The 18,607-nt window shown below is 42.7% G+C and overlaps 1 long non-coding RNA gene across 1 annotated transcript; it reads right to left on the bottom strand.

Annotated features, from left to right (window-relative positions):
• Positions 1-1,548: 1,548 nt before the first annotated feature.
• Positions 1,549-8,432, bottom strand: LOC134145934 (uncharacterized). The gene is made up of 3 exons (XR_009959721.1): positions 8,392-8,432; positions 2,795-3,201; positions 1,549-1,621 (listed from the first exon to the last, which is right to left on the bottom strand). It is a non-coding gene; the product is annotated as an uncharacterized LOC134145934 (long non-coding RNA).
• Between the last annotated feature and the right edge of the window lie 10,175 nt (positions 8,433-18,607).

Raw genomic sequence — 18,607 nt, 5'->3', positions numbered from 1 at the left:
ACTGAAACACCTTGGCTTCATGGTGATACAAGGGCATGAATCCCAGTACAGACACACAGAGGCAGAACTTCATTGCCAGCCACCTCGACACAAGGTAGTGGCAGAGCCCTGATGCCTTCCGGTTATATCAGCGGGTCTTTTCTGACACCTCCTCATGGACAGAACAGCTCCATACAATGCCGTATCTGCCACCAACATGCAGCCACTTCTGGGGTGCACTGGGATAGCCGCTCAGTTTCTCATAGAAACACCACTGGAAGCAGTAAGCTGGAGGTAAAGTATATGGAGAATATCATATCCAGCTGCAGCTACTCACGGGTTTAGGGAACTGGGTTGTCATTACTCTCACATCGCAGGGCAGAATCCAGGACTGCAATCTCTTAGTGCTATGGCTTGTTTCATGACCATCTGTGGCCAGGAAGCTAAGTTTTCACCTGGAGTACTTGGTGACATCAACTAGCTACCCCACCTGGAGTGTAGCAACAAATCAGAGAGGCACTCACAGTATCACTTGAGTTTGACTCAAAAGTTTTCTATTCAGCTACTGATTTGACCTTCTCTCCCCCAAGGCTGCTAACTGCAAAACTGAAGCTGCAAACTAGAAGTATGTGGAAGGAATTCATGAAGCAGTCATTTACTGAAGGCATCAAGTGCTTCTGAGGTGTGATCATCCTTCACAGGAAAATCTCGGAGACATACACGAAGACTGGCTTTCTTCTAATCCCCTACTCTCTCTAACACTTAATTACCATTTACTACTTATGGTGACTCACCCATCATCGAACTCCTACTACAGCACAGGTTCACCTATTCCTATGGACTGAGAAAATCTTCCAACAAACTTCATGTTTTTTCTCTCAAATAGCAGAAGCCTGATTTCAGGATCAATCTGTACTGCTTGGGGACACATTTCCTTTAACAAATCTGCCACCATTTTGCAAATGATGTTTCTCAATTCTCAACTTTTTTGTGGATTTTTTTCTACTTTACTTTTCATTTTCTCATCTGGAGAGAGAGACCTTTCTCATTCCCTTTTCCAGATGAGTAACCAGAATTAGAGAAAATATGACAACACCCACCACACCATAAGAAACTTATTTCAGAGCTGGAACAAGCTGAATAGACTGCCAGCAAACACTCACTCCATTTGGATGTGAAACTAACTCACATTAGCTGTGCTCGCATCAACCACCTCACGGATTATGGACACAAGGGCTTGAACCTGTTTGGGGTGTTTGTTTTTATATCACTTCTGGCCAGCAACACGTTTTCCAATATCAGCTCTTGCTCATCAACTTTTGCCCTCTCTCATCTTAAAGGAGGGGGTATGGAGCTGTAATTTCATAAAGCCATGAAACAGCAGCTTTCTAAAGACTTTTGACACTGTTGAGTGTGGAATATGGCATATCTTTATTTTCAACCATATGGGCACTCACAAAAGGGATGCAATTGGCAGTCCTATTGCACTCCAGGAGCGGTTAATGGCACCCCCTTTAGATATGATCCTGAATGCCACCTCTTCTTCATTTCATTTTACCTCACCCTCTTCTACCCATTCCTTCTCCTCCTGTTGAGAGCTGTTCCTCGGCTTTAGCCATGCGTTCCTCCTCTTCTCTTTTAGCTGAAAAGTCAACAGCATAAACACATGAGCAATTTTATGAAATCACTGGAAAATAAGCTGCTAATATTTAAAAATAAAGGCCTCTGCCCACAGTCTGACTTAAAAAAAAGCTGTTTGGTATGTGCCTAAATCCAGCTGATCTGCAGAAAGCTTAAACACACACTTAAACACAGACTGAAGCACCCTTTCTGAGCGAAGCTATTTGCCCAAATTGGGAAATACATTAAAAGGAGATATGCTACAGAAATGACATATACTCAGGACAGCTCTGGAGCCCAGGAAACAGAGATAGCAGCAAGCTGGACCTGCAAACCCAAAATGAAATCAAAGACTATGGAGATGAGATCCAGGTTTTCCTGTGTGCAGTCCTGAATGCAGAAGGTGGATGCTTAGTGATGCTGCAGTCAGTCAGCTTTTCAAATGAGCTCCGCACATGGGAACAAATATGACCAAAGGCCTAGCACCCCATGGGGAGCTGCTGGGTGCCGAGCACATCTGAAAATCGGCTCTCAGAGTGGGCACTGAGCCCTGGCAAATTTGACTCCCAGCCCTGCTGAAAATCTGTCACTACATCATTAATGTTAAAAGACAGGTTTTTCAAATGGGAAAAGTGCATTTATCAACCTCAGCAAACTCACGAACAGCACAAGGCATAATTGCTCAAACGTCAAATAAAAATTCTTGTCAGAGTAAACATCAAGTGTAGACCTTTTTTGATCCCCAAATATGAATACTTTAGAATAGGATGAGCATGTGGCCAGCGGGGCTGTAATGGAGAGTGCTTTGTATCCTTAACTATACCAGGCATGATAAAGTGCCCCTTATCATGAAAAACAAAACAAAACAAACTCATGTGAACGACAGCAGGAAACCAGATGGGAAAAGAACACAAACTCTTAGCAGGAGTTTCAAGGATTTTTTTTTTTGATTATGTTCCAATTTTCCAGAATAAAAATTTTGTCCATAGCTCGAGGCTAAGCAGGAATATAATACCATCCAGCCGAGGCATTCAGAGGGCAAGGTTGAAAGGCTCTGGCCTTTCTAGAGCTTTAGCATCGGCTCTAGAGCTGCAGCCTCCCATACCATTGAGTATCTGTGAACCTAACTAAAGAGGAGCTACATCCACATCCTGTTTTCCCCCAAGAGGCAACTGGAGGCTGTGATGGTCTCTACCTCAGCTATTGCTGATTGCAACACCTTAGCTACTTCTGATTTTGCTATCCTTTCAGCTGCTCTGGCAAATGCTTCGGCAACTCTTTCTCCTTCCAGATCTTCTGAGACTTCCATCACTACCACTGCTGCTTCTTCTGCCTCTGCCTGCTCTGCTGCTGCTCTTTCAGGGGTGATCGTCCCTTCACATGGGCCTGCTCCCTCTGGGATTTCCATCTCCCTTGTTTCTTCTGCCTGTTCTTCTGCTTCCACCTTGGCTTGTGATGCTGTTTCACCCTCTGCTGCTCCCTCTGGTGCCATGACAACTAGGCCTTCCATTTCCCCTGCAAGGTCACCAATGCCCAGTTTAGCTGGATAACTGTTCTCAGTGGATGGCACAGGACTGCAGCGTCTGAGAGTTGGTCTGGATCCTGTTGGCAGAAGATGCAAAGAATAAGCAGCATAAACACAAACAAGTGCATTTCCTAGCATCATTACAAATAGTTTGGTGAGGACCTGGAAATGAGGCAGCCAGCAGCAGTTGCTTCCGTAACAATCTATGTTTTCTACACAGACGCAGAACAAGAGTCTGGGATTCAGAGCATCTGCTCAGTAGCACAGCTTTGACTCTCACATCCCCGTCCTATACTCTGCTGTGGGTGGCAGTTACTTTTGGGACCTGAATTGAGGCCAAGAATACAACTGTACACCAAAACATCTTCAATACCTCGTATCAGGTGGTCTGTGAAGCATTTAGAGACAAAGAAGAGAATAAAGGGAAGACTGACTCTTTTCCAAGATCTGTTTGCTTAACATCCCAGAAAAAAAAATGTTTTCTCCACCAGAGAAAACAGAGCATGAATTCCAGGAAACATATAATTTAAACGTGTTTTTTTTTTTCTAAACTATAATGCCCTGGTGAACCTTCAGTGAAAAGAATTGAAAGGACTTCCCCATAAGCAGGAAATAGCAAGCTTGAGTCAAACAGACATTGTGCATCTTCTCCCAAAATTTCTGCCAATGCATCTCACTTCTGACCTGCAACTGCTGCTGCAGTCCTGTGATCCTCATACGCAGCTAGGCTGTTCTGTTTCAAAACCCTTGCTATCACACGAAGTCTAAATCAGGATGTTCCTCCCAATACAGTGCAAACTCCAGCAGCCCAGAGAGGTGAAATTTTGACAATTAAATAATCATTCTGGTGAATACACAAAGACATTGTTCGAGCATGTTTGTAACACTGTCTTATATACATATATTAATTGACTTTTTCATTAGAAAGGTCCTCTGGCAAATGTACCTCTACTCTCAGGTCAAAAGATAGACTTTAGAGAAACAAACTTTGAGAGAAGTTGTAGTAGAGATGCTCTTCCACCTCAGAAGTCAGGAGAAGCCAGAGAGGTGATTCTTGATGAAATACATTGAATGAATAGAGTTCAGGAGTCAGAGAGAGCCGTCATCAGAGAGGGTCTGTTCATACCCACCGCTCTGGGCAAAGAATCACCTTTTGATTCATTACCTTCTGTTTTGTCTCTTCTTTCCCATGGAGACCAGTACAGGCAGTTGATCAGCCAACAACTAACTTTCGGGCGTGTAGTTATGCAATGACACAAAGGGATTATTGTAGCATGGGAGGCATCCTCACACTCACAGTAACACAGGCAGCACAGCATCAGGGTTTGGCACAGCTCACAAACCCCAGGTACATCTCCACAGGCAGTCTCAAGAAAGAAATAAGTAACGCTTGTCAGACGTGCTAAGCAGCTGTGATCTGTGGGGGATCCTAACGCAAACACTCTCAGGACAGTGCGAGGCAGGAGGTGCGGGCTGTTCCCAGCTCACATATGCTCCAAAAGCCAATGCCAGGGAACATGAGGTAGACCTTATGAAATAGTGATGACACCACTATTCAATGCCATTTAGCATCAGTAACTGAAGAACAACTAATTGAAGACAAAAAAAGTGCAAAACTGTAAAAGGACAAGATGGCCTAAACAAGAGGTGCCTGGCAATAGAAGGGGAAAAAAGATGGGAGCGAAAAACGAGAAAAGGAGAACTAACACAATATAGCGAAAAAAATCTGGAGAAGAGGAAAGAGGGGTGCAATTCTTCATTGCTAAGGGAAGGACAGTTGTGCTCAACAGCACACAGAGGAGACCCAAAGGGCCGACAGCCACCTGAAGCACCCTGGCATGCACATCTACATCCTGTGGACACAAGTCACTCACTCATTTATGCCACTGAACAAGTTACCTGCATATCTGCTTCATTAAATAGTAACCCTGTAGGTCTGCTGACAACAACATACTTCTCTCTCCTTTGGTAATTAGCCCTGAAGGCTGGTCACGCTCACTGGCCATGAAACGCTGCAACAAGCAGCCTTTTCATGCTACAAGCTTTACCTTTGTCCCTGTCTGTTCCCATCAGCCAGGTAAAAGGAAGGCACGATGCCTGTCTGACACCAGCACTCCTCAGTCACATTCACGCTCTCCCCGGCCGAGACGCATGCAGATGTCTCTCAACAGGACAAATATGAGCCTGTTAGCACAGTCAGCCTATGACCGCAGAAACCAGGACTTTCAGCCTTTTCCTTTTGCTTAGGAAAAACAAGGTCAGAACTAAGAACAGCAATTTGCTGCTAGTCGGCTTGATACAGCTGCAACTTGATATGCTGGGAAGAGGAAGGGTCTTATGAGGCTCCAGAGATATAGGAGAGGAAGCGCAGGTTTTTGTTTAAGGAACTGGACAGGAACTGAAGACTCAGCCCTTCTGCACAACCCTGGGCACACTGTGTGCTTGCCAAACCTCACCCGAGATCTGAGTGTCGTTCTGTAATTTATGCCACTGACAGCAGGACTTGCCTCCCCACTGTGTGTGCGTGTCAATCACGACAAGGCCACTAACTGGTCCCAGTTAGTGGTATCCCCGCAAAAGCAATAAATAACCAAAATCTACTTCCATCAAAGTAGAAAGATTCCACCACCTTCTGAAGACCCTGAAATGTGCATCAAGTTAAGCTAAAGCTGACATGAACTCAGTGTAGGAGAGTAATTTTAAAAAGCTATTTTAACCTCTTTGTCAAAAAACAAAGGAGAAGGCAGGTTAGTAAAACTCAGCCCCTTCAAAAGTGTTAGGAAGCTGAATCAAAGCATGCGCAACCAAGAGCTCTAGCTTTATCATCACATTTCACCTCCAAAATATTTTGGAGATAAATTCCAGGCACCTCAGCAACTAGAACAATGGAGAAGATTAAAAGTAAACTTTCCTAGTAATTCACCCTGTTCTAGCAATGAGACCACAAACCTGGGAACAAAACATCACCTGTACTCTGACTTGCGATACAGTCTTAAGTAAGTCACACCTCTCTCGCAGGCTTGGGGTCCCTCACCTATAACATGCCGCAGTGCAAGGACTGCGAATTAGCAAAGGTTACTCCTTATTTTACGCTGCCTGAGGTTTGGCCACCACAAGTTTGATTTTTCAAGAAGCTCGGTATCTGCAGTTTTTGTGTATGTACACATTAGCATTTTCAACCACGTTTGCATCAGAGCCAATTTAATCTCATAACATCCAGTTCAACCTCATAAATTACCCCTGAAACACTGGAGTATTATTCCACTCTCCCCAAGAAAGCAAGCTGGCAGACTCTTGGTTGAAGCAACCATTCATTCAGCTGCACTACAATGTTAAAAATCCACTGCCTTCCTACTCAGAGCACTTGGATGCTAGGTCTGAACACTAAGAGCATTCCCAACCTGACCTGCCTCTTCTGAGCAATCACGTACCTTGCTCAAGATTGTGCAGCCCTCATGCCTCCCATTTGTTGTACAAACTCCCTTTGTTCCACCGGAGTCCAGGCTGAGGTCTGTTTTCTGCTCTCAAGCAATTTCATTCACTTAGGGAAACAGTTTGCAAGGCCCCTTGTTAAAATCTCTCCCACCACTTGGCAGTTGTGCAGTTTGCCCCCAGCCCATTTGTTTATGTCTGACTAATGCTCATTGCATCAAAATGAGTTTGAACCTAATGCTGTCTCCCCCAACTAAATGTTTGATGGAATGACATCGAAACCAAAACAGACAGAAAAAATTATTTCCTTTTGATAGGCTATGCTGTACAGAACTCGCTATTATAAGACTCTGGTTGCTTAGAATTTTGCCAGACATTAATCTTTTGAATTAAAACTTTCCATGCTGATTATCTGCCCCAGTTAGAATTTGGGGTAAAATTTCAGCTAAAATAGTTCACCCACTAGAGGAAAATTTTTCCACATTTGAAAAACATATATAGATATTTCTTACAAGACTTTGGCTGAAAAGCCTCAGTGCTATAGTTTGGAGCACTGATTTAAAATTTGGCAGGAAGGTCACAATAGTGCCATGGAATATATATATTTTACAATATTTAGGAGAGCAGCACATATTTGGCCAAACTTTGAGCCCCTGAAAAATTACAGTTTGCATATGTTCTATAGAAATTTGCGATAGGTTGGCCACTAAAAATATTTTTCAAAGTCCTGACTTCACAACCTGAATATTCTTTTTGTGCAGTTGGTTTTCTCTAACATAATCTATAAAAATAGCCAGTGACCTTTAATGACATCTAAATGGGCTCCCAGTTTCCTTCCATGGTTTGAAGACTTAAACAATAGCCCCAAAGAAATGACTCATTACTACACACATACGTAGTCGATGCCTGGGAAACTTTGCTGGCTGTTGGTCAGCAGAAACAAGAAGGAGATTCACACCGTTCCAAAGTGTGGTGGGTTTGGGCAATTTGGGGACTCATGCATGAAAGGCTTAAGATTTAGTGAGCCAACTTCCCTCCAGCCACTGCTCCACACACCAAGCCAGCTGCAGGGAGGGGATATCCACATGTCAGGGGGGAAGATAATGGAGGAAGAAATATTCTGGATTGTCAAGGGACTTGGTGGCTTTGCTCATGCAGCTCTTGACATAATGCTTTCCATGCCCCAAGCCTCCTGGCTTCTTAGCACAGGCCACTAAATCTTTCAACATGGTAGGGTGAAGGACTTGTTTTGCAAAATAGCATATTCATATAGGTTGGGCATGAGCATTTAATTACCCTTATTCTTGAAGGAGGAAAATTTCAGAACCCTATTAAGCAGTATTCACTTGACACCAGCTTTTAACATGTGTCCTGTAACCTCAGCCAGAAAGAAACCTTCAGCAGCTCAGCTGGTGGAACTGTTGCATTTAGACCACAAGTAACATGTTTGAAATCTGAGAGAGGAAATATGCAGGTTTCTAAACAGATCAGGATTCTCGAAGTAGGGTCAGCCTGCTGGCTGACAGGCACAATATGACAACTGCCAGTGTTCAAGAAGAGTGGATTGTAGGCCAGTGAGTTATGTTGCTGCTCTGAAATCCCTGTTTCCCCAGAACTTCTTTTCTATATACCTGCCAAAGCTATTTACCCAACACAGCTATAGCACTTGGGTCATTAAACAATACCGATGGCAATGCCCAGAGAACTCTGAGCACCTATTGTAGTATCACTGAATTCCTCCTTTGATCACCATGGTCAGAAATATCTTGATTTTTATCACTCTTTAATAGCTCCCAATCAACTTTAAGAAGTTACCACAATGCTTATGGTAGAACCTTTGTCAGGCCAGGGTAATCATTGACAAAACTAGAACAGCAGATCTCACTAGCTCAGCGTTGTCAGTCACATGTGACCTTCTCCATGGACTCGCTACCCCAGGGACATGGTTTCACCTTCCACGTTGAAGATTACTCTGTCTGTGTCACGGCAGGAAAGGCTGTCAATATGAAAGCCATTTTCTGAGTTTCCCATAAGAGCCTGTAGAGATTGAAAAGGAAGAAAAGTTGAAACACACTTGAGTCATTTCTGGAAGAAACATATTTCTGTGCATAAAGTAGGAGCTTTCATGTTCATATGTTGCCACTAATTCAGTTCAGCTTTCCCACTCGTATAACACAAAGACTCTTCCTCGCAAAAAATCTGTCATCCATCATCTATGTCTTAAATGATGCTTACAAATAATCCGGAAGTATTTTGTTGTAGTTGTTACAACCTAGAGATACAGGTACCCACCACCACTTTTCCAGAGATGATCTAATTGGCACATACCTAACTACACCCTGAGCAACTGTTCACTCAGTATGTGTTTAGTGTTGAAAGTTGTTGCTTCTGTTTCGGACTTAAAGAAGGGCTCACATGCCTTGAAGTTTGCCCAAGTTTTCCAGCTGTACCAGCTTGTCTAATAAGACATATTACTTCTACCTATAAGCCTTGTCCAGCAGTATCCAAGGGATGTATCTTGTCTGATTCCAGCAGCTGTCAGTCAAAAGGAAATGAAAAGCCAGTACTCTGATACACACTTTTAAAACCAAAATGGTCAAAATAGAGCCATTTGGATGTTTGGAGTTTTAGAAATGCCAAAAAATTACAGAAGTTAATTATTTCACAAATTTCAAGTTCTTTTTATGTTGATGAGAGGCTCTCTAGAGGATTTCCTATCTTTGAAAACTCTAAAGAAACTTTCAAGAACTCAAAATATCGAAAGTGAGTTTTAGGACTAAGCCCTCATTTGATTTCTCCAGGAGAAGACAATACAAACACACTTGACTGCTTGCTTCAGTGGAAAAGTAGTATTAACTTTGTTTCTGGATGCATTCTGTAAAATTAGTGACAATTACAGCTCAGTTGCAATAAATCAAACAAATCACACTGAGTAGCTGGGAACTCACTTCTGCACAAGAAAATCAAATCTGCAGCTAGCCTTTTAAGAGGGAGCACTTTTAGGTAATCATAAATTATACAGTTACATGATTAATCCACTAATTTTTTAGGTCGTCAAAGTCTAATAATAATACATATCATAATGCCTTTTATCCAGCTCCGTAGCATAGCGTTATGGACATTGTGTTTCTCTCTTTATTACCTAACTGGTGAGATACACTGGGAATTTTTGGACTTGCACTACAGCACCAGGCATTAGCTATGGGCAATTTACTGGATTTGATGGGCAGCTGTACGGTACATCTGCCAACTCACAGATGACTTTCTAAAGGGTTAAAATATAGTTTGATTTACAACACTTGCATGTTCCTGAGGAACAAGAACAAAAGTAAGATTCACATGTTTCTAAATGAAGTACTTAGAACATGCAGGTTGGCACAAGGAAAACTTAGGAAAGACTAAGCAAAAGAATCAAGAAGCATATTCATTTCATTTTAAATAGCAGCTGTGTCTGATGGAAGTGTCAGTTCCCTTCCTCTAACATGTGCACGCATTTGTGACATGTTCCATTGATCCACTGATTAGTCCAGATACTTCACCTTGTACAGTTTACTAAATCATAAGGACTTCATTCTCTGGTGCATTTGGGGAACTGTGCAGACTTCTATTCCACTACTCAAATCAGCCATGCAACCAGATGATTAAGCTAAATTCCCTTAACGGAAAATCTTTGTTACATATTTAAATGAAAGCATTGAGCTGTAAAACATTAAAGTGCTATTTAATGACCATTATAGCAATATGAGAGTCAGATGGAAGCTGCTCGGTGCTGTCCAAGCTCAGCTTCCCAAGAGTGATGCTCCATATGACATAAGCCCTCTCTGCAGTATGGTCAACATCTCAGAGCAGCTCAACAACATCAGTCTGTTCACTGGAGGTCAAGTCCACGTCCTGACATACAGCCAAAGAGAACACCAGTCTCCGCTTGCTCTGGGTGAGACAGAGGGACCAAAACTCTACTTCATTAATTCCTTAACAAAAGCAGCCTTATGTTGCATCAGCCACAAAATCGCCTGAGCCACTCATTGCAACAAACTGCAACAGTTTCTAGGGCTGCTTTTGGGCACCATCTCTTTCCACTGAAGCCAGTGGGCATCTTGCTAAATAGCAAACGGGAAAAGGCTTGGACTAACATACTCCATATAGCAGCAAAGTCCGTATGGAGTATGCACAAGAAAAGAACAAATGAATCCTTTCCACAAAGGCGCTGTCACTGAGGTGGAAAGCAGTGTCTGTTTACTACTAAGGTCATAAAACAACTGAGGAGTAATAAAGAATGAACACCATTCTCTCAATAAACCTTCATAATGAATCAATAATATATAAATGTACTAGGAATTTAATTCAGTCAGCTCTAATTACTGAAAATCCTACAGAAGCAAGTAGCCAGATCTCTCACTGTCCCAGGGACACCTGAAAGGCTCTCCTCTAATCACTACACTAGATCAGAGAAGCAGAGTCAGAACTATTCAATCAATCCACACTGGATTCTTAAAGAAAGTTCTTATCCAAATCCGACAGTCTAATGAAAAATTATGTTTTTGAAGGAAAAAGATCCATATCCCATCGCAGAAGCTTCCTCCAGCATTTGAGCTGAGACAAGTGCACATGAAATCTTGAACCTGTGCCCAGCATGATCATCAAGAACTGAAACTTTCGAATTAGAAAAATATAAAAAATACCAATAAAAATTTCTTTTCTGCAAGCCCTGTTTTGCTGCATAAATCTTGCCCCACTTCCCTTCCAATCCAGCTAAAATCTGGGCTGTGCCAAATCCCAGGGGAGACCTCACTCACAGTATTTATGATACAAGCCAGGGAGCAATTGAAATTACATAAGGCAGTTCTCATGAGAACCCCAGATCAAAGAAACCCACCTCCATTTGCATGTACTTTTAGATAAACATCAAAAAAGTCTGAAGTTCACTGAAGGACTGACCCTTTTCAGCAATCACCCTCAAACAAACCTGCATTTGCCATTTGTCTCTATGGGTGGTAAGGTCTTTAGGGCAGGCACCAAGACTTCCTATGTATTAGTAAAATGCCAGAACCATCAAACTTTAGATCTAAATGAAGCCTGTGTCTCTAGCCGCAGTATAAATAATATTCATAATCCATCTAGCCCTAACACATGACTTCATGATGACCCTCCCCTCATCTGTCCACACTACTCTAGATCAATGAGGTCAAATTTAGCAATATTTAACACGTGAAAATTAATCATACATGGTACATTCAAATGTCTGGAGATTGAGAAACAAGACATATGATCAAGTCTTATCAGAACAAAACTGAAAAAATTATAGAAAACACTCATCCATATATCTCTCTCCCCTCCTTTGGCTTTAAGCATCAGAAATTCTCCATTTGAATACCTGCTGCCTTCTCTGAAATTTAAATGTAATGTAAAGTACTCCCAGAGCAGTGAAAGGAGCACAGAAACATCCTAGCAGAAATCTGCTTTTGCCTTGGCACATTACACCTGGCAAATAAATAAATAAATTAAAAAAAGAAGGGGGGGGTAAAAAATCTTGTGACAACAAGCTAGGTTTGGGCACCCTAAGAGCTCAAAATTTCACTCTTTTCCCTCGCATTAAAGTGAGCATTTTCACAAAAACTCAAGCCACAGATTATCTCCAAGGTTATTGTGATGTGACTATGAGGCTTTCTCATCAGGCTGCCAATGGGGAGGAAAGAAAATCTTTCTGAATCAGGCCCTTATCATTTATACCACATTACAATCCAAAAAGAAAAATGACTTGCTCCAGATTTGATAGAATAAAGCATCTTGAGATGCCATAGAAGTACCCAATTTTCAATAAAGATATTAAACCTAAGCTCAAAAAAAAAAGGAATAATTACATCGTTTTTTGCTTTGAGTTTTAATGTTAAAAGTGTCAATTTATAAAACTAGGTGAACATCCACAATTCCTAAGTAGACTGCAGCTAATTAGACCCCTTTTGATCTTTTATTTTGCCTAGAAGCTTATTTAACAACTTTACACAAAACTCAAGGTTTTGACACACTAGTGGACTGGGGGAGGGGAGAAGACAGCAGAAGAGGAAAAACTCTTTTTGCTGCTTATTAAGGTAGGAAGCTCATCATTCCCCAAGCATACATGCCATCAGTAAAACTGAGAAACACTTTCTAGTGATAAGATGGACTTATTTGAGCTGTCTGGATGGAGACATGATAGAGAATAAATATTAAAAAGTAAATTGCAATACAAATAGAGTTGTTAATGTTCTAGCATTACATACACAATTCGTGTATGAATTACTGTTCTAGGAGAAGAATATCAAAACGGAAGAATAAACATCAAGGATCTAGAGCAACAAGATGGGTTGCCTTTAATTGCTTCTGCAAATAAACTGGGCGCTGGCTTTGCAGGTGCACAGTGTTCTTTGGAAAGACTGTGAAGTGCAGAGAGAAGAGGGCACTGCAGCTTCCCACCTCAGTAGCATCCACTTGCATAGCAGAGGGATTTCCAAAGGGGTCTGGTGGGAGAGGGACAGGCAGTGCCGGACATACAAGCAGAAAGCAGTGTGAGGTACGCTGCATCAGAACAAATACTTAAGTTGACTCCATCTTGGGGCAGCAGGAGGGACTAGATAATTTCTCTAGGTCCCTTCCAGCTCTCCTTCCCATGAAGCTGAAGGACTGGGAGTAAAATAACTGTGTGGGCCAGATGACATAGAAGTCACTAGGAATTCTGCACTTATCATTTCTGTGACCACATTGCAACATCTCTTCCCTTTTTGAAACATGCTATTTTTGCCTCTAAGACTTCAATGTCTCCCAGGAGCTGAAGGCAGGAGTGTTAAGAGGTCAGAGCTCTTTGCACTGTCCAGAAATTAAGCTATATTATTAAATCTAAAGAATCCAGGTCATTTGGCTCAGACCCTGACAAACAAGGAGTCAGACTGGAAAGACTTAGTCACTGTCTGGAAAAGCATGAGTTTATTTCTGGAGCTGGAAGAGGATTTTTGTCCCATAACATTGCTTCATTCCTTGTAATAAAGCATACAGATGATGCAAATCAGCTTTCACATGTACCGACTATTGTGCAGCAATGTGGAGGTAGGGGGTACAATCTGAAAGGGGAGAGTCTTCAGCAGCCGTTGGGCTTCCTAGGACCATGGATGGGCAGGATGGGCCAACAGCATGAGGCTGGGCCCTGCCCAGTCACTGAGAAACAACTTGAAACCTGGAATCTTGTGTAAATAGGCTTTTAGATGGTTTAGGAAAGGGTGCAGATACTGTTTGATAAGGGCTTGTGGTCTTTTACATTAAATAACATCTAGGTCATGCCTAGCAACATGGAGGTAAGATGTGTGCTGCTGGGCAGTTGCCCTGGCACATTTGTAACCTCAGTTTGCCCATTCAGACAATGGAGAAGACCTATGCCCTCCCAACATGAAGAAGAAAAACTGACTCCCAGGAGTCTCCAAAATCCTTCAAGATCGTGGGACAAAACTGCTCAATATCAGCCCCTCTGCACAGGGGCTGAGAAACAGCCAAGAGGAAAGCCAACCCCCCTGGCTGTTTCAGAATAAAAGAGTTGGTACTAACATCCTCGCATCCCAATGCAACTGCAAGATGAGACCATTCCCACTATATCCTGCCTAGGCATCCTGGTGTCTCAGCACTTGTTAGCTGAGCTTGCACAATTTCATAGCATTTGCCTGTAGTGCGGTATCATTCCCATTCCCTTGGGATGGGAGATTCTCTTCTCTGCAGTAACGGGCTCCAGTCTTCAAGTAGTTCCTGTCAAACTGGATAGATCTGAAATGACCACAACCCTTCAGATTTACCGACACATGCTTCAGTTGTGTTAACTCCCACTCTAAAGGGCACAAAACTGGGACCTGGTCTAAACTTCAGTTCAGGGATAGTAACACTCCTCCCTTTTTTGCACTGCCACCACTTACTTGTAACTATCTTCCACCTCAGGGGGAAGGTCCTAGTTTACCTGACAACTCTGTCTAAGATTCATTAATCAAATAGGCATAAACATGCTGATCACAACTCTCATCCCTCACTGAACTGTTACAGCCTCTCCACATCCATGCAACCACATAACCTTCTAGAGAATCCCAACCTCCAGCTCTAGGCTGTGCTCTGACTACCTTGCTGCAGACTCACAACCCCTAAGAAAGCCTTAACCATTGCATTCAAATTGTTGAAAAATTGGTTTTCCTCACCCGGTTCAGAGGCCATCATGGCTTGCAATTTTACTTCCTTTTCTCCTTGCTCTCCTTGAGGTACTTCAGCTGAATGGGGCTTCAACAGAAGAGAAGGAGAAAGTGATTGCAGACAGTGCGTATATAACAGCAGCAAGAGCTATTTCATCTCTTATGCTATGCATCACAGTATTAATGATTTCAAAGAAAACCATCTGCAAAGCTAAAAGCTTAATGTAGCAACAAAAATCAATAGTGTGCTCAGAAAATCCCCTGATGCTGGAGGCTTGCAAGCATCATTCAGGCAGGCAGCACTGGGGCATTCCCTCTGGTAACAGCAGCAGGACGGGCCATTAGAGAGGGGAGGCTGCTTTAGTTTATTCTCTTTGTCATTCTAATATAGATCTTCCCTTTTCAGATGCTGTTTGTACCTTCATACTGTGGTTTGAGTGCATAAATAGAATGAGTCCTAAAAGCTAGGATCAATACATCTTGCATTCCTTTTTAGATGGCAGGCAAAGAGAGCACAGCAAAAAGGAGATGGCCAAATGCCATATAGGCATAAACAGCAAGTTCCTTGACACTGCAGTTTTACCATTTAAAGTATAAGTCCAAATATGGACTCAATGTTAGTTAGTAACTACAAGAAATATTACTAGTCACACTTGCATTCCCAGAACAGCTCTCTGCAAATAAATTCAAGCCTTTCTCAAATGCTAATAATTTATTATGTATCATTATTAATAATACTGGCAAACAGTACTGCTTAGATGCAGAGACTAAGCAGAGAAGCTGAGCTACCCAAGACATCACAGAAAGTCAGTGTCACATCAGAGAAAGAAGTCAGCTCACCTGCCTCCTGCCATGCTGCCTTTGTCACTAAAGCATCCTTCCTTCCCTCCCAATGCTTCATGGTTTCCAGGCAACTTGGAATTGTAATTAATTTACCTGGAACCACCACAGCCAAAATAATAGTTGGTAGAAATCATAAAAGCTCTTTTTACCTGTACATACAAATGCTGTTTCAAGGAACAGAAGCAGTTGGGAATGTCAATTCCTGGTTTCAGTAGCAACTTCAAATGCAGCAAGTCTGCTCAGTCTGAGCTGTCTCTTTTTAAGAGCTGATTTTTCCCCATTTTTTGTTTGTTCGTTTCATACCCCCAGATTGCTGCCTAGCACGCAGAGGTTGTGCCATGGGAAGGCCTTTCCTTGACTTGGCCACAGCAGGCACGAAAATACTCCTAAAGGAAGCTTAACAAACAACAGCAAACAGCCTGGCATAGCTCTTGGTCAGCTCCAAATAAACAAGGAGCAGATGGAAGTGAGTCAAAAGAAAAATGAATCGGAGGGAAGATTTTAAAAAGCAGCTACCTGTCAGGGTTTAATTTTGTCTCTGTGTGTTAACTGAATTTGAAAGAACTGGCATATTCTGGGTAAATTCCAGAATGAAAGTTGGTCCACACAAGTAAAAACTAGCTACAGATAGTTTATAGACACTGAAGTGATGTTCACGTACTGAAGATGATCTCTGGAGCGTGCAGGCACAAGTAACAGCTTAGGGTGCACAGGCCACCCTTGCCTATCCTAGGGTGTCCCTGTACCCCAGGATCACCTATGCATTCCTAGAGGAAAGCGTGCAGAAGGTCAATGAATTGGTGACACAAGGCTTCTCTACAGTTTGTTTTCTACAGTCCGATATAATTTATATGGGTTTCTTAATTTGACACTGCCCAAATTAAGGGACAGAGATAGTCTCTACTTCCATTACACATGCTTGCCAGATCCACAGAGCCCTATTCTCTGTGTAAGAAATCTGCAAGGATTCCAATTGTTTTAAATAAAAAGCATAAGCAAGTGAAAAACAAACCCTCTTCTGCCACCTACTCAGCAAGCATTATGCAACCCTACCAAAAAACACGGCTGCCTCTGCTTTGCAGTAACACTTGCTCTAACAAAAGCACGAATAAGTCACCAAGTCATTCAGCAAAATCACATGTAATATGTCAAAATATTTCAGTTTCACTCAAATACTCTAAAATATTTAGTGCTATTTGTTTCATCTCTTAACCTTTCTGTTAGGCAAGCCAGATTTCCTGCTAGAAAACCGAGTCAAGTAACCTGCCTAAGATTACAGAGGAATGTTGCCTGAACCAAAATAATAACTAACATCTCATCCCTCAGTCTGTCCTCCTCCAAAGAATGAGGCTCCACTCCTTCCACTTCAGTACATCTCATCCTGGCTTTTATCCATTGCTTATTCCTCTTATTTCCTCTCACAAAATCCAAATAAACCTGTACAATGCTAACTGTGCTCCGACAAAGCAAAAGGTGGAAGAAAGGCGTCTCGTTCACTTATGCTCCCACTCAGGCAGTCGGGACAGCGTGGTGCCACAGGTCCCTCGGGGCCGTGCTCAGTCTTCTTGCAGTATCTCAGCAGGGAGGGTGCCCACCATCTCCCAGGGTCGGCTTTCTGCAACTCGCTCTTCTCATTGACGTTTCAGAGAACAGCTGCGTTAGCATTTAGGGATGGAGCTTTCAGTTCTCCTTTGCTGCACTCTTTTCCTGCGCGTGATGGAGTACCTCAACCCTTCCACCCGTGTTCCTTTGGAGCTAAGGCACACCAAGAAGCCTTAAGACACATTTACAAAGTGATGACTCAGAGTCTGTCCAGAAAGCTCTATGAATAAAAGTACTTTTGTTTTCACAAATGTCTACAAGCTGCATTTAGGAAAATGGGGAAGAAACATCTGTGTACGCACAGCAACAGCACAGGCACAAGCTGCAGCTGTGAAGCCCCTTTAGCTTGGCTGATGCTGCCTACTAACTGCTGGCATAAATATAGTAACAGTGTTGCACATATGGCAGGCTGTTTAATTTTAGAAATCAAAACTTTTGAGTGATTAAGTTAGTCATCCTTCCTCAATTTGGGACCAATACAACAGTACCAGAGGCAGTGGTCATAACCACTGTGGTTTGCAAGAGAGAAAGAGAGCGCGTGTGCATGCTCATGCAGAGGCAGGGACTACCAGAAGCAGTATTCTGCTTCACTCAGTCTGTCTTTCAAAGCAGCATCACGTAAAAGGAAAAAACGAAAAGCAGCCTTCAAATGAAGAACAGTGCCTGCAGATCTGCGTGCATGTACATGCACATCCTGCAACATGCTTTGTGTAAACACAAGCTTGATTCACGTAGCAGAACTGTTGCTCTGAACACACAGTTTGAAGAAGTGAAACTAAAATAATTTTGTGCCAACTGGCCTCCTGCCTCTGGAAACAGGAGGCATTCAAATCACAGCCGGTCCCCAAGGGAAACTAATGAAAAGGCAACTGGGAGTCAAGTTCAGCCAGTGCAGATGCCACAGTGCAAACGTGTCCACATCAGAAGCGAGGCGAGAGCGAGCTGTGTGTTCAGACACTGTACAGATCCCTACCACCAGCTACTCTTGTCTTACTGTGCTCAGTGGCCCTGTCTGTGCCAGTGCTCACACCCCCTCCGTGCATGCAGCGAGACCCTGATGCACCACAGAAGCAGCAGTCTCCTTCCCAAAACTCCACACTTATCCTCAGAATTCAGCACCAGTTGCATCAGAAGGGCTGCAAAACCCAACGGTATCTTTCCCTTCTAGTGAAAGCCAACGAAGGAAGAAAGCAAACAAGTCATGGAGGGATTTTCTGTTTCTCTAGACAAGCACACTAAGAGCAGTTCAAAAGAGGCTAATTAAATTCCAAAATCCCTGTGCAAATATATTAATAATGATTTTGAAATGAGCAGCTAACCAAGGAAGTTTTCAAGGTGGGAAGTATTTGATACACAGGAGTGCATGAGGAAGAGCTGCTCAGTGCATGCTAGAGACAATCTCTCTGGATAG

This window comes from Rhea pennata, chromosome 12 (assembly GCF_028389875.1).
Source record: "Rhea pennata isolate bPtePen1 chromosome 12, bPtePen1.pri, whole genome shotgun sequence".
In the NCBI taxonomy this organism is placed as follows: Eukaryota; Metazoa; Chordata; class Aves; order Rheiformes; family Rheidae; genus Rhea; species Rhea pennata.
The sequence above is the reverse complement of the archived record's forward strand: the minus strand, read 5'-3'. Positions and strand labels throughout refer to the sequence as shown.